Source organism: Balaenoptera physalus (genome assembly GCF_965194825.1).
Source record: "Balaenoptera physalus genome assembly, chromosome: 6".
Classification (NCBI taxonomy): Eukaryota; Metazoa; Chordata; class Mammalia; order Artiodactyla; family Balaenopteridae; genus Balaenoptera; species Balaenoptera physalus.
The window spans coordinates 130,685,972-130,702,882 of record NC_138885.1 but is presented as its reverse complement, the minus strand read 5'-3'; positions in this window follow the sequence as shown (position 1 = coordinate 130,702,882).

Genomic DNA, 16,911 nt, shown 5'->3' with positions numbered 1-16,911 from the left:
ATCTTAACCTCTGGAACCTTTGAATGTGATCTTATTTGGAAGAGTCTTTGCAGACATAATTTATGGTCTTGAGATCATCTGGAATTAGGTGGGTCCTAAGTCCAATGATTAGTGTCTTTAAAGAGAGGAGGAGTGTCTTAATTGTGTTTTATTAGATTCTGTGTGTCTATTTGGCATCCATTCATCACCAGGCCAAACTATCGACCAAAGAATTTACCTCTCTCCTGCAAGTCAGCTTGCCTGGAACTCTCCTCTCCTGGCAGGCGGGCTGATCCAAAGCTTCTTATCTGACTCTCACACAGCACCCACCTTCTTATCTGACTCTCACACAGCAAGCCCATGCTGCCCCTGCCCTAAGTCATCCCAGGGCCAGGTACCAGGCAGCTAGAGACCACCCCTGTAGCCCAAAGCCGCCTGGAATTATTCACACCAGCCAATCCTAAACTGTTAACTCTGCCTCGCCTTCCCCACAGAAACTCCAGTATAGGTTCTGCCTGTGCCTTCCCCTCTCTCCTTGCCTTCTGTGTGCCGACCACGCTGACGTTTCCAGTGTGTCCTGTGTGGTGGGGCATGCCCCTTCCCTCAGGACATGTAATACATTCTTCTTTCAACGACGTGGACTCTCGGTGTCACCATTCAGTCACCTCCATAAATTAAAATCCCGTGGGTATGAATGACACAATAAGGAGAAGGAGAAGGGAGAGGACACAGATACAGGAAGAGGGCCACGTGAAGAACAGAGGCAGAGACCAGAGTGATGAAAGTCAAGGAAGGCCTGGCGACCCCAGAAGCTGGAAGAGGCCCTCGCCCGGAGCCTTCGGGGGGAGCGCGGCCCTGCTGACACCTTGATTTCAGACTTGGGGCCTCCGAAACTGTGAGAGGATAACTCTCTGTGGTTGTCAGGCACCCAGTACTGTCACCCCATTATACAGACGAGGAAACTGCAGCTCAGACAGGGGAAGAGCTGGGGTGTGAGCCAGGCTTTCTGGCCCAAGCTCGCGCTCTTAACTGCTGCACGATCGTGACGTTGAGGAACCAGCGCCCCGGTCTGCTCTGACCAGAGCAGGTCAGAACTTTGTTCCCACAAACCTGTGTGATCATATCTGGGGCAGCACCCCTCACCCACTGCCCCTGTACCTGCTGTTGCCACTGGCTTTCTTTTAAAAAAATCATCTTTATTTATTTGGCTGCACCGGGTCTTAGTTGTGGCAGGCGGGCTCTAGTTCCCTGACCAGGGATGGAACTCAGGACCCCTGCATTGGGAGCGCTCAGTCTGGACCCCCAGGGACATCCCCTACTGGCTTTCTACACCTGCGGTGATGAGCCCGCGTTAGCATGGTCACTGCTCTAGCTGCTGCCACCTTGTGGTGGCCACTGGCATTGGGCCGCTCCCCAGCCTTCCGCAGCTGCTCCCGGGAGCGTGTGCCGGGAGTCTTCCGGAGCCCTGCAGCCCTGCGCACGCATCTCCCCCGGAGCCCTGCGCACGCATCTCCCCCGGAGCCCTGTGCAGGATGAGGGAGGTGCACGTGGCCTCTGCCCGCCAGTGAGACCACTTGGGCTGCTCCTCGGGCGGGGTGCTCCGTCCCAGCTCTTGCTCCCAGGGCAGCCCCTCTGAATATCAGCGCTCTAAGGGGAGACTCCAGATTCTGTGTCTTCCCAGAACTCCGGCTTCCTCCATTCAAGACACTTAAGGACTCAGAGCAACCTGGGCTCCATTGGCAGGTGGCATGGGATTCTACTTAGAAGCTACACTGGATTCGCTTGGGAGAAGCAGGTTAATAAGGCCTATGGGGTGGGGGCTGAGACCCCAAAGGCATTCTCAAATGACAGAGGACGTTGCTGCCCTGCTTTCTAGGAGGTGGACGCTGTTACCCAGAGAGGAGAGCCTGAGTCTGGAGAGAGCTGGGTTTGGGCCGGGGCCCTACAGCCCAGCTGTTCTGCGGGAGAGAAGGGGTAAGGGGTTTGAGGTTCCTCGGCTGCAGTGAGAAGGGGAGGAAGGTCAGGTCTCTCTGGGGATGAGCGGATGAGGCGTGGGGTGAACAGAAATATCTAGGGGGAATTTTAAAATTGTTTGTGTTGAGGTCTCCAAGGTAAACCCCTCTCCTCCACATCAAAAATCACACCTTGTTTGCAAGTGGTTTTGTGTGAATTCTGGCAGCCAGGGAACTGCAGGCCCGGGGGAGGGTTTTCTCCTGTAGGTTGACTTGGAGCAGACTGCCCTGGGGACACAGAGCAGGGACTGTGGAGAGCTGAGTTACAAAATGGTGCTGGGACAATTGGTTAACTGTTGGAAAAACATTGGGTTAGTTTCACTTAAACAGGTAAATACAAAGAAAGAGAGAGAGGTCATAAGTAAACTGAAAATACTTGATTTTGGGAAGAATTACTTTCTTAATTTAATTAATTAATTTATTTTTGGCTGTGTTGGGTCTTCATTGCTGCACCGGGCTTTCTCTAGTTGCGGCGAGCAGGGGCTACTCTTCGTTGCGGTGCGCGGGCTTCTCATTGCGGTGGCTTCTCTTGTTGTGGAGCATGGGCTCTAGGTGCACGAGCTTCAGTAGTTGTGGCTCGCGGGCTCTAGCGCGCAGGCCCAGTAGTTGTGGCTCACTGGCTTAGTTGCTCCACAGCATATGGGATCTTCTTGGAACAGGAATCGAACCCGTGTTCCCTGCACTGGCAGGCGGATTCTTAACCACTGCACCACCAGGGAAGTCCCAAGAAGTACTTTCTAAATATAAAAGCCAGTAAAGAAATGCCAAGGTGGAAAAATCGACATAGGCCAAAAAACAATCTAAAACTTTTAAGAACAAACCACAAACGGAAAAAAAGTTTGCTACAGAGACCACAGAGGGTTAATATCTATACTATATAAAGATCCCAAACAGATTGATAAGACACCATTATATTCCAAATAACACAATATGCAAAGAATGAGAACAGACCATTCACCAAAGAAATGTAAATAACTAATAACCATGGGACAATATTCAAAAGTACTAGTGGTCAAAGAAATACAAGATAAAAAAAACAAGATAGGGACTTTCCTGGTGGTCCAGTGGTTAAGACTCCATGCTCCCAATGCAGGGGGTCCACTTTCGATCCCTGGTCAGGGAACTAGATCCCGCATGCTGCAACTAAAGATCCCGCACGTGGCAACTAAGATCCTGCCTGCCACAACAAAACCCGGCGCAGCCAAATAAATAAATAAATATTAAAAAACCAAACAAACAAGGTATCTTTTGGTAGTGGGATTATAAGTGACTTAAATTTTTTTTTTTTTTTTTTTGGCCAACTGCATTTTCTGATGTTTCTCTAGTAACATTTAGTACTTGCATTAAGAAAAGATTCTAAAAGTTAAAAGCACACGGTTCGGTTAAATAACAAATGAGGAGCCAGTATCAGAGACTTTCAGTTGTGGTGGATCATGAGCAAGTTTTTTCTTTCAAGCCTTTGTGCATTTTAAAATGTATACAATTCATCTGACCTTTCAACAATGAGTAAATATTACTTGACGCATTAGAACAAATTTGCAAGTTAAAATAAATTCCTTCTCCCTAACCTTCCAGAAGCCTGGGCCCTGTATGCAAATAGGATTCCTGGGGCCACCCAAACACCCACTCTGAGTGGGAAGGCAATTGAACTGAGCGGCCATCTCTCCCACCTCCATCTCCAAAACAAAGGGGTGCTTCAGCCCTCCACACACCACACACTCCCCCCTTGGACTGCCCCAGCCCTTTGGATGCCTTTTCTAGTCCGGCCCTCATCTTCAGGGTCCACCCTGGTGTCTCCCCACCCTCAGGTTTGGCCTGCGGGCTGCTATGAGAGGACTCAAGTCCCTCAGAGGCCTGGTTGGTGGCAGTGCAGTGGCCTGAGGGGGCCCTGAAGGGACTCTGGGGCAGACCAGCTTTGAGAGGCCGTCAGTCAAACCATTATCCCTGTGCCCATGCCTCCTTCCATCCATCCTTCTTATATTACTCCTGGGTGTCTGTACTCCAGAATGTGACTATATTAGGAGATTGGGCCTCTAAAGAGGTCATTAAGTTAGCAGGGGATCATTAGCGTGAGCCTTAACTCAACATGACGGGTGTCCTTTTAAGAAGAGGAAATGTGGACCCAGACACACATACTGGGGGAACGCCACGTGAATGTGAAGACAGCCGTCCATAAGCCAAGGAGAGCAGCTGGGGACAGCGCCTTCCTTCACAACCCTCAGAAGGAGTAAACACTGCCAACATCTTGATTTCTGACTTTTGCCTCCAGAACCGTGAGAAAACACACTTCTGTTGTTTAGCACCCCCAAATCTGTGTACTGTGTTCTGGCGGCCTGAGCGGCTGGATACAGTGCTCTTGAGCACAGGATTAGACCCTCGAATAGACTCACAAAGAGGTTAAAGATAGGTGTCTACCTGCAAAACATTTACCATCCAATATGAGAGACAAGTCACAAATCTGTTGTCACAATGTGGCCTAGTGGGCCCAATGCACATTCCCCAAAGTGTGTGAGTTTCCAGGATTTGGAAGGACTTAACAGGGCCGCTAGAGGCCAAACCATGGCGGTGGGGTCACAGGGTTTTGCCCTCAGGTTCCCCAGCTCCCTCCCAGCTCCAGAGATCTGCTAGTCACCTATGGTGTGGGTGGGGGGCGGTGGTAGGGTGGGCGCTGGGGTGGGTGCAGGGCCTTGGGCCACCTCCTGCTCCCAGCTGTGACTCTGCACGGAGCCAGCTTTGCTCCATCCCTGGGGCGTCCTGCGGACGGTTGACCCGCTTGGATGGTCTGTGCGTCCCAGGGCTGGGACTCACAGCTGCTCCTTCTCTTCTCCCACCAGGGCCCCCTCAACACAAGAAAGAGTGGGGAGAGGGGTTCTTCCACCTCAGGTGGGCTTCCAGAATGTTATTGCTCTACGGAAGTTACTCACTGAGCCTTAGCTCTGAACTAGTGGTTTTAGCGTCCTTAGTCAGGAAGGAACAATTCGGAGAAGTGATGAAAGGTTTGGGCCCTTCCCCAGAAAACTGCACATGCGCAGATGCCCTGAGCCCCACCTCTAAGATTGGAGCCGTGTCTGGTTTTTGCATTCCAGGGACCAGCAGACCCCTAAAATTCACCTGCCAAGTGGCTTGTAGGTCCAGAGTTGTGCACAAGTGGAGGGGAGGGTGGTCAGGGGTGCAATCCAGGTGGAAGACACCAAGGTGGCAAGAGGGTGCCCTGTGGGGAAGCAGTGGGAACACCCTGGCTGGTCCCAGAAGGAAGGCCGTCCCTGGAGGCAGAAGGTGTCACTTTCTCCCGGAGGCCGAGGGAGTGGTGGCGGGTTCTGGGCAGGAGACAGGCATGGAGGAAGTGGGCTTTGGGAAGGTTTGGGGAGGAAGCCTCTAGAAGCACAGTCCTGTAAGATCCTGCCTGCCACATTGCTGCGTGAATGAGCACTGCATTTTGCAAACATTCCCCAGAAAGACAGCCTCTGTCTTCCAGAACAAAGCAGGAAGAGCAGGGCAGGAGGCCCAGTCAGGTTTGTGCTTAAACAACAGAACAGGAAGTCTCCACCTGTCCCAGACAGGAATGTATTCATGGAGGACGGTCAGCAAGGAGTTTAGGGAGGATGGTCAGCAAGGAGTTTAGGAAACGAGGATTTGGTGCGCCAGCGTTATCCAGGGGAGAGGGTGATGTACCTAGCGTATCCCCTGGAGGGGAGGGACCGCCAGCTTGCAGGTACCTAGACGGGTCCCACTAGCCCTGACTCCATGTCCACACTCAGCCGGCTACCTTGGGTGTCCCTTAGCTTCTGTAGTGGATTGAACTGTGGCCCCCAAAAGACATGTCCACTTGCAACCTCAGAATGTTACCTTATTTAGAATTTGCAGATATAATTAAGTTAAGGATCTCTTGATGAGATCATTTAGGGCCCACCCTAAATCCAAAGACTGGGTCCTTATAAGAGCAAGTGGAAGATGTTAAGAACAAGACACAGAGGGGGAGGCCGTGTGAAGATGGAGGGGAGATGGGAGACAAAGAACACTAAGGGTCTCCGGCAGCGAGCAGAGGCTAGGAGAGAGGCATGGAACAGATTCTCCCTCAGGGCCTCTAGAAGGAACCCATTCCTGCTGACGCCTTGATTTCTAACTTTAGGTTTCTAGAACTGTGAGAGAATAAGTTCATCAAGTTTGTGGTAGTTTGTTCTGACAATCCTAGAAATAAATACAGCTTCCCATGGTGATCATAGGTGTTGGGAAAGGATCTCATGTTTAAATACATTTGGGAAACACTGTGTTAAACTAGAAGTTTCTTTGCTGAGGAACTTCTCAGAGCCTTTAATAGGCTACAGAGCCCTCTGAATTTTCAAGGAGGGGGATCAGTATTGAACACACATTCCCCAAACTTATTCAACCAAGGAACACTTGTGTATTAGTCAGCTTGGGCTGTCAGAATACCACAGACTGAGTGGCTGAAACAACAGACATTTGTTTTCTACAGTCTGGAGGCTCCAAGTCCAAGATCAAGGTGTCAGCAAGGTCGGCTCTGGTGAGGCCTCTTTTCCTGCCTTGCAGATGGCTGCCTTCTCCCTGTGCCCTCACATGGCCTCCTCTCTGTGCGTACACGCAGAGAGAGAGAGAGAGAGTGCTGTAGTGTCTCTTCCTTTTCTTGTAAGGACATGAGTCCTAATGGACTAGGGTCCTATGCTTTTGACCTCATTTAACCTTGATTACCTCTTTAAAGGTATCTCTAAGTACAGTCACATTAGAGCTTCAATATATGAATTTCCGAGAGTGGAGGGGACACAATTTAGTCCAAACATCTTACCTCGTGAGACTGGTTTTCCCCCAGATCTGGGGAGATGTGGATTTAATTGCCTTGAACTTGATCCCAGGGATATAGGGTGGCAGGGGGCACTGTTAGTTGGCAGATGGCTGTCATTCATCCCTGCCTGTATAAGGATGTCCTTGGTATGACAGGAGAGGAGAAAGAAGATGTGGTAGATATTTTCTGAAGGTCACAACATTTTGCAGCTCCTCCTGTCAAAAGAAGGAGTCTATTTTCTCTAGCCCCTTAATCAGGGCTTGGCCATGTGACTTGCATTAGTCAAGGGGACAGTAGGAAACATGACACAAGCGGAAGCTTTAACAGTGTTTGTGCATTGGGGCTTGGCTTCTCTTACTCCTTTTGGAGCCCAGCTGCCAAGCGAAGAAGTCTGGCCGGCTCGACAATGAGATTCATGTGGCCCAGTTGCCTTCATCACCCCAGCCAAATGCCAGACATGTGAGTGGGGCTGTCTGGGATCTGGACCCTTCAGCCCCCAGCCCACCTGCCTACTGACTGCAGCCACGTAGTGTACCCAGGTGAGACCAGCAGAAGAACTACCCAGGGGACTTCCCTGGTGGCACAGTGGTTAAGAATCCGCCTGCCAATGCAGGGGACACGGGTTCGAACCCTGGTCCGGGAAGATCCCACATGCCGCGGAGCAACTAAGCCCGTGTGCCACAACTACTGAGCCCACGTGTGACAACTACTAAAGGCCGTGCTCCTGGAGCCCGTGCTCCACAACAAGAGAAGCCACTGCAATGAGAAGCCCATGCACCGCAACAAAGAGTAGCCCCTGCTCACCGCAACTAGAGCAAGCCCAAGCGCAGCAACGAAGACCCAACACAGCCAAAGACAAATAAATAAATAAACCAAACCCCCCCCAAAGAACTACCCAGCTGAGCCCAGCCCAAATGATAATAATAATAAATAACAACAACAACAACAATAACATTTTCTTTAAACTTCTTGGTTTTGAGGTGTTTTCTTTCATAGCAGTAAAGCCACCTTAGAAAAGACATATGACTGTCACTGCTTTATATGGAAGTCTTCTCAGGATACTGCTCTCTGTACCAAGTTAACCTTCTCAGTACTGTGGGGAAACATCTTTGCCACCAGTCTTGCTATTAAAGTTTTCTAGTCTTTTAAAGATCAGCATGATGAATATCAGGTGAAAAATCTTAAACTGATACACCACAAAAACAGGATGCGAGTTTTATTAGTTCAGTCCCTGAAATTAGCCATAGACTGGCTACAGAGGAATCGGAAACATGTTTCAAACGATGGAATGCATCAAACATGTAAAAACTGACATATCTTGAATATTCTTGACTATCCCACTGGAAGGAGCTGGTGAAAAACATAGGTTTGCTTGCAAAGCAATTTCCTCTTGAGAAATGGCACCATCTTCTGAAAATCAAGCTGAAACGACTGTCTTGGTTAGTCTTGGTGTCTTGGGAGAGTCAGGGGCAGGGGAATGCGGGGGAGAAAGCAGTGGATGTGGGGCAGCTCCCAGGAGCCATCTCTTCTTGACCTGGCTCTCTGCTGCCACCCAGTGTTGGTTCTCTGGCATTGCAGGAGGCTGCCCATCCCTTATTCAGGCCCCTGGCTCTGCAGGTGACACCCCACCCAGCCATGTGACAGCATGAGGAAGAGGTTTGTGGTCCACACCTCACTCCTACCCCCACTCTAAAAGCTACATATTCACTGTTACTCCACAAGGTGTCCAGTGACAGGAGAATGCAGATCATTACCAACCACTGCCTCTTCTGGGGCAATTTTATTTTGGGGTCCCACTCACGTTATATTAGATACACTGAAGGCCATCCAAATTCCACATCAAATGTGAGTTCCATATAATCACAGAAGACTTGACTTTCATTGAAGTTGAGGGTTTCTTTCCCCCCAGTGGTCAAATACACATAACATAAAATTTACCATTTTAACCATTTGAAAGTGTACAATTTAGTGGCATTAAGTACATTCACAACATAATATGACTATCACCACAATCCAGTTCCAGAACTTTTTCATCACCTCAAATGGCAACTTGTACCCATTAAGCAGTCACTGCATTGAACTTTTTGATGCGTGGTTACAATTTTTAGACATTTAAACATCTACTAACTTTTATTATTAACATCTACTAACCCAGAAATCACACTTTTATTTTTATATTTGGAGCCAATTTATCTTTTTTTAAAAAGTTGCACATATTCTCATAGGACATTAAAAGCTGCTAGGTTTAAGCCTATGCATGGGGTGCCTGGGTATAAGGAGACCATGAGAAGTCTCCCTCCACTCCCACCTCTGTGCCCCTCCAGGACCTACTGGGACTCTGGGCCCTGCTGCCTTCCCAGGGCACCCTGCCCTCTATACTGCCGTTGGCTATGGATTCTTTTAAACATACCTGTACTATTTATCTAAATTATAAAAGCGTGACACGTCATTATGGATGAGTTGGAAATGCAGATGAACATAAAGGAGAATACCCACCCTTTCTAACTCTACCACCTTGAGATAACCACTGTTAACATTTAGGTGTCTTTTTCCCCCCCAATCCTTTTGTTTCTAGGCAAAATTACCACCCAACTTACCTCAAGCAATATATACAACATATACTTTTATTTACAAAATTGGGATCCTGTACTTTCAGTTTGAAACTTTGCCTTTGTTCCCTTATTAAAAATGATATTTTGAGGGCTTCCCTGGTGGTGCAGTGGTTGAGAGTCCGCCTGCCAATGCAGGGGGCACGGGTTCGAGCCCTGGTCTGGGAAGATTCCACATGCCGCGGAGCAACTGGGCCCGTGAGCCACAACTACTGAGCCTGCGCGTCTGGAACCTGTGCTCCGCAACAAGAGAGGCTGCGATAGTGAGAGGCCCGTGCACCGCGATGAAGAGTGGACCCCGCTTGCCACAACTAGAGAAAGCCCTAGCACAGAAACGAAGACCCAACACAGCCAGGAATAAATAAATAAATAAATAAATAAATAAATAAATAAATAAATAAATAAATTTAAAGCACTGTAATTATTTAAAAAAAAAAAGATACTTTGAGAAATTTCCTATATTCTTAAATTTAATATTAATAGCTGAATATATTTAAATATAAATTTTAATTGAAAGCATGACTACATTTAATAGCTGCATTCCCATCATTTAGACACACCATACTTTATTTAGCCAGGCACCTCTTTTTTTTTTTTTTTAATTTATTTTAATTTATTTATTTTTGGCTGCGTTGGGTCTTCATTGCTGCGCGCAGGCTTTCTCTAGTTGTGGCAAGTGGGGGCTACTCTTTATTGCGGTGTGCGGGCCTCTCACTTGTGGTGGCTTCTCTTGTTGTGGAGCACAGGCTCTAGGGTGCAGGCTTCAGTAGTTGCGGCTCGCGGGCTCTAGAGCGCACGCTCAGTAGTTGTGGCGCACAGGCTTAGTTGCTCTGCGGCATGTGGGATCTTCCTGGACCAGGGATCGAACCCGTGTCCCCTGCATTGGCAGGCTGATTCTTAACCACTGTGCCACCAGGGAAGTCCCTAGCCAGGCATCCCTTGTAGGATGGTTTTAGTCAGTTTTCACTAGGTATAGCTGCAGTAACAACGTATCCCCACATCTCAGTAGCTCATGGCCATCAAGGCTCGTTTCTTGACCCTCTTACATATCCTTCACAGCTTGGCTGTGGCTTGGCACCTTTTGGCTGTGGGTCAGCTGTGGCTGTAATTCTCCTTTGTTCAAGCCGAAGGAACAGCTCCCAGGGGGGACATGTCAACCTTGTGGCAGAGGACAAGAGCAAGCGAGCGGGTGGAAAAAAGCAACGGCTCTTAAAGTCTCTGCTCTGATGTGCCACAGGTCCTGTCTACACACAGGCCGTTTGCAAACGCAGTCATGGGGTCAAGGCCAAAGTCAGTGGGGCTGGGCGAATAGTTCTCCAGGAGGCACCACAGGTCACACGGCAGTGGGTGGGGTTGTATAATACTCTTTCAGGAAGGGAGAGTGAATAATTGGAAATGATAATACAATTGTTTACAGATGTTTCCATTTTTAAACTATTAAAGTGTTTTGTGCTCTCTTTTTTAATGATATTAAAAAAGATATGCAATTTTTAATGCAATTTTAAAAGTTAAATTTTCACTTTAACCAAGGTAGCACATGTACATGTTTTTAAAAGTCAAATAATTCTTTAAGGCTTACAAAAAACAACCCCCCCCCCCAAAATAGCAGCTTCCTTCCAGCCAAATTCCCACACCTCAACAAATTGAAAGAGAACTTTCCCCTAGTCTTATTATGTGCCAGGAATTGTGCTAAATAATAATTTACCCAGGTTATCTCAACTTGATCCATACAACCACCTCAGGAGGTAAATATTATATTTATTTATCTCTCTAGTAGAGAAGAAATTTAGGCTGAAGAAGCAATTTCTTTGGCCTAAGGGGCCGCTTGCCAGCAGGGGGCAGATCTGCGATTGGAACCCAGGTTGCCCGAGACGCCAGAACCCGGGGAGACAGACTTTTCGCATTAGCGGTTCTCAACGCGCGGTCCTCGCCCGCAGCATCCGCCTCTCCTGGGACCTTGTTAGAAATGCACATTTCTTGGGCCCCACCGCACCCCTGCTGGCTCAGAAACTCTGGGGTTACAATCAACAGTTCGGTGACCCTGCTGGACACAGAAGCCCGCCAGCTGGGTTCCACCCGGATCCTCCCCACGCCGGCTTCAGTCATCTGGGGCTATTCAAAACGTTACTTTGCAGGCAGACTTAGGAGCCCCTGGCCGTCCGTGGTCCTCCCCACTGCGCCCCCTTCCCCTACCCCCCACCCACACCTCCACCTCCAGCCAGACGCAGAGCCCAGTGAAGAGGCTGCTCCGCTTTCCCCTTTGAGGGGCGAAGGTGTGCATGTGTGGCTTGGGGGCCCGGCTGGTTGCTCGGGGAGGTCTCTGCAGCCCTAACCCGGACTCAGAGCTGCCTGATGTCTGGTCTGGAACCGGATAGAGGCGTCTTTGCGCTTTTCACCTAGGAAATAAGTGGAAAAAAACCCCCAAAAACCAAGCCTACAAATGTCAGAAATCTCCAAAACAAGTTCGTCGCTGAGCTTTAGAGCATATAAAGCTCAGTCGGCTTGCTTAGTTTCAGCCCCCAGCCCCCATGCTGATGGGTTTCACCTCAGCCCTTTGCAGGGGCACCCTCTCCCACTCCACGCCTCCACACACCATTCCACAGAGCTGAGGCCAGGGTGGGAGGGCAGAGGGTCAAGAACCCACTCTGTGGCTGCAAGACTCCTTTTGTCTCTCTGTCGAACCCTGGAGAGTGGCTGCGCCCCACAGCTTGGGGCTGCCCTTGGGCTTGGCCTCTTACCTGATGCTGCCCCGGGGCCCTCATCCTGGGGGCACCTGGCTAGTGGCATCCCCATCTCGGTCCTGCCGCTCCCCAGGGGCACTGCCAGGACACAGGAGATGGGGCCCCCTCTGCCCTCAGACCCACTGACCTCCTCTCTCCCCTCCCCTCTCTGCCCATCTCTCCCTCCCGTCCTCTAATCAGGGGAGGGGGAAACCTTGCCCTCCTTCTAGCTGTTACTCTGCCCTTCTTCTCTTTTACTTCCTCAGCAAACCCTCCAAGTTCTCCTAAGAAGGACCTTCGGGGAGAAGGGGCCCTGCCCGAGTGGGTCCCCAGGGGTGGAGTGGAAGGGCAGACATGGGAGATAGTTTGAAGGCTGAATCAACAGGATCTGGTGGCTGATGGATGGTGAGGACAGGGAGAAGTCAAAGCCCAGCCACGCTGGGAGAACAGGCCTAGTCCCCAGAGATGGAGATGTGACAAATTCGTTCATGTTAAAGATGACGGGGGGACCAGACGGTGGACAGGTCCAGAAGGCCATTTGGAAGGGCTGAGCCTGGATGCTGTTCATGGAGGGCATGGGAGACCTTGGTGAGGACCACTGCTGGGGAGTGAGGTGGTGATCATGCAGAAGGAGGGCAGAGGATCAGGCCGCAAGGTGGAGATGGCTTTATTTAGGGGACTGAGGCAGAGGAGAAGCAGGCAAGGAGGATGGAATGTTTACAAACAGCTAATGGGGACCAGCTGGCCCACAGCCCCACCACAGGCCAAGCAGTCAGCAGGAAAGGGAAGCAGGCAGGCCTGAGAATCAGGCATCAGTGTATCCGATGAGCCTGGTGCATAGTAGGTGCTCAATATGTGTGTTTCTGACTGTAAGGAACAAATGCAGGACTGGAGTGTATTAGTTTCCTGCGGCTGCCATAACAAAGTACCACAGGCTGGGTGGCTTAAACAACAGAAATTAAATTTCTCACAGTTCTGAGGTCTGGAAGCACAAGATCAAAGTGTCATCAGGGTTGGTTTCTTCTGAGGCCTCTCCCCTTGGCTTGTAGAGGGCCATCTTCTCACTGTGTCTTTTGCACGGTCTTCCCTCTGTGTCCTAATCTCATCTTCTTATAAGGACACCAGTCATATTGGATTAGGGCCCACCCCAATGATCTCATTTAACCTTAATTATGTCTTTAAGGAGCCTATCTCCATATATAGTCATGCTAACTGGAGGTTAGGATTTCAACATATGAATTTTGTGGGGACACCATTCAGTCTGTAACAGGGAGCAACTACATATAGTTGGGGAGACAAAATATACACACTGAAGTAATGGACAAAATGGTGCACAATTAATTGTTAAATTGTGTGCTAGAAAGGAACAAGAAAATAAGACTATATATAAGAAATGACTAAAAGTTCTAGAGAACCGACTCCCTCTTGCAAGAGCACCAGAATCACAACTAACTGCTGAACAATCATCGACAGGAAGACACTGGAACTCACCAAAAAAGATACCCCACATCCAAAGACAAAGGAGAAGCCACAATGAGATGGTAGGAGGAGCGCAATCACAATAAAATCAAATCCCATAACTGCTGGGTGGGTGATTCACAAACTGGAGAACACTTATACCACAGAAGTCCACCCACTGGAGTGAAGGTTCTGAGCCCCATGTCAGGCTTCCCAACCTGGGAGTCCAGCAATGGGAGGAGGAATTCCTAGAGAATCAGACTTTGAAGTCTAGCGGGATTTGATTGCAGGACTTTGACAGGACTAGGGGAAACAGAGACTCCACTCTTGAAGGGCATACACAAAGTAGTGTGCACATTGGGACCCAGGGGAAGGAGCAGTGACCCCATAGGAGACTGAAGCAGACCTACCTGCTAGTGTTGGAGGGTCTCCTGCAGAGGCAGGGGGTGGCTGTGTCTCACCGTGAGGACAAGGACACTGGCAGCAGAAGTTCTGGGAAGTACTCCTTGGTGTGAGCCCTCCCAGAGTCCAGGCGGGGTAGGCTCCAGTGTTGGGTTGCCTCAGGCCAAACACCCAACAGGGAGGGAACCCAGCCCCCCATCCCCCACCCCCGCCCATCAGCAGACAAGCGGATTAAAGTTTTACTGAGCTCTGCCCACCAGGGCAACAGCCAGCTCTACCCACCACCAGTCCCTCCTATCAGGAAACTTGCACAAGCCTCTTAGACAGCCTCATCCACCAGAGGGCAGACAGCAGAAGCAAGAAGAACTACAATCCTGCAGCCTGTGGAACAAAAACCACATTCACAGAAAGATAGACAAGATGAAAAGGCTGAGGGCTATGTACCAGATGAAGGAACAAGATAAAACCCCAGAAAAACAACTAAATGAAGTGGAGATAGGAAACCTTCCAGAAAAAGAATTCAGAATAATGATAGTGAAGATGATCCAGGGCCTCGGAAAAAGAATGGAGGCAAAGATCGAGAAGATGCAAGAAATGTTTAACAAAGACCTGGAAGAATTAAAGAACAAACAAACAGAGATGAACAATACAATAACTGAAATGAAAACTACACTAGAAGGAATCAATAGCAGAATAACTGAGGCAGAAGAACGGATAAGTGACCTGGAAGACAGAATGGTGGAATTCACTGCTGTGGAACAGAATAAAGAAAAAAGAATGAAAAGAAATGAAGACAGCCTAAGAGACCTCTGGGACAACATTAAACGCAACAACATTCACATTATAGGGGTCCCAGAAGGTGAAGAGAGAGAGAAAGAACCCGAGAAAATATTTGAAGAGATTATAGTCGAAAACTTCCCTAATATGGGAAAGGAAATAACCACCCAAGTCCAGGAAGTGCAGAGAGTCCCATACAGGATAAATAAACCCAAGGAGAAACATGCCGAGACACATAGTAATCAAATTGGCAAAAATTAAAGGCAAAGAAAAATTATTAAAAGCAAGGGAAAAGACAAATAACATACAAGGGAATCCCCATAAGGTTAACAGCTGATTTCTCAGCAGAATCTCTACAAGCCAGAAGGGAGTGGCATGACATATTTAAAGTGATGAAAGGGAAGAACCTACAACCAAGATTACTCTACCCGGCAAGGATCTCATTCAGATTCGATGGAGAAATCAACAGTTTAAAGACAAGCAAAAGCTAAAAGAATACAGCACCACCAAACCAGATCTACAGCAAATGCTAAAGGACCTTCTCTAAGTGAGAAATACAAGAGAAGAAAAGGACCTACAAAAACAAACCCATAACAATTAAGAAAATGGTCATAGGAACATACATATCGATAAGTACCTTAAACGTGAATAGATTAAATGCTCCAACCAAAAGACACAAGCTCGCTGAGTGGATACAAAAACAAGACCCATCTATATGCTGTCTACAAGAGACCCACTTCAGACCTAAGGACACATACAGACTGAAAGTGAGGGGATGGAAAAAGATATTCCATGCAAATGGAAATCAAAAGAAAGCTGGAGTAGCAATACTCATATCAGATAAAATAGACTTTAAAACAAAGACTATTACAAGAGACAAACAAGGACACTACATAATGATCAAGGGATCAATCCAAGAAGAAGATATAACAATTATAAATATATATGCACCCAACATAGGAGCACCTCAATACATAAGGCAAATGCTAACAGCTATAAAAGAGGAAATCGACAGTAACACAATAATAGTGGGGGACTTTAACACCTCACTTACACCAATGGACAGATCATCCAAAATGAAAATAAATAAGGAAACAGAAGCTTTAAATGACACAATAGACCAGATAGATTTAATTGATATTTATAGGACATTCCATCCAAAAACAGCAGATTACACTTTCTTCTCAAGTGCGCATGGAACATTCTCCAGGATAGATCACATCTTGTGTCACAAATCAAGCCTCAGTAAATTTAAGAAAATTGAAGTCATATCAAGCATCTTTTCTGACCACAACGCTATGAGATTAGAAATGAATTACAGGGAAAAAACCGTAAAAAACACAAACACATGGAGGCTAAACAATACGTTACTAAAAAACCAAGAGATCACTGAAGAAATCAAAGAGGAAATCAAAAAATACCTAGAGACAAATGACAATGAAAACACGATGATCCAAAACCTATGGGATGCAGCAAAAGCAGTTCTAAGAGGGAAGTTTATAGCAATACAATCCTACCTCAAGAAACAACAAACATCTCAAATAAACAACCTAATCTTACACCTAAAGGAACTAGAGAAAGAAGAACAAACAAAACTCAAAGTTAGTAGAAGGAAAGAAATCATAAAGATCAGAGCAGAAATAAATGAAATAAAAACAAAGAAGACAATAAAAAGATCAATAAAACTAAAAGCTGGTTCTTTGAGAAGATAAACAAAATTGATAAACCATTAGCCAGACTCATCAAGAAAAAGAGGGAGAGGACTCAAATCAATAAAATTAGAAATGAAAAAGGAGAAGTTACAACAGACACCGCAGAAATACAAAGCATCCTAAGAGACTACTACAAGCAACTCTATGCCAATAAAATGGACAACCTGGAAGAAATGGACAAATTCTTAGAAAGGTAAACCCTTCCAAGACAACCAGGAAGAAATAGAAAATATGAACAGACCAATCACAAGTAATGAAATTGAAACTGTGATTAAAAATCTTCCAACAGACAAAAGTCTAGGACCAGATGGCTTCACAGGTGAATTCTATCAAACATTTAGAGAAGAGCTAACACCCATCCTTCTCAAACTCTTCCAAGAAATTGCAGAGGAAGGAACACTCCCAAAATCATTCTATGAGGCCACCATCACCCTGATACCAAAA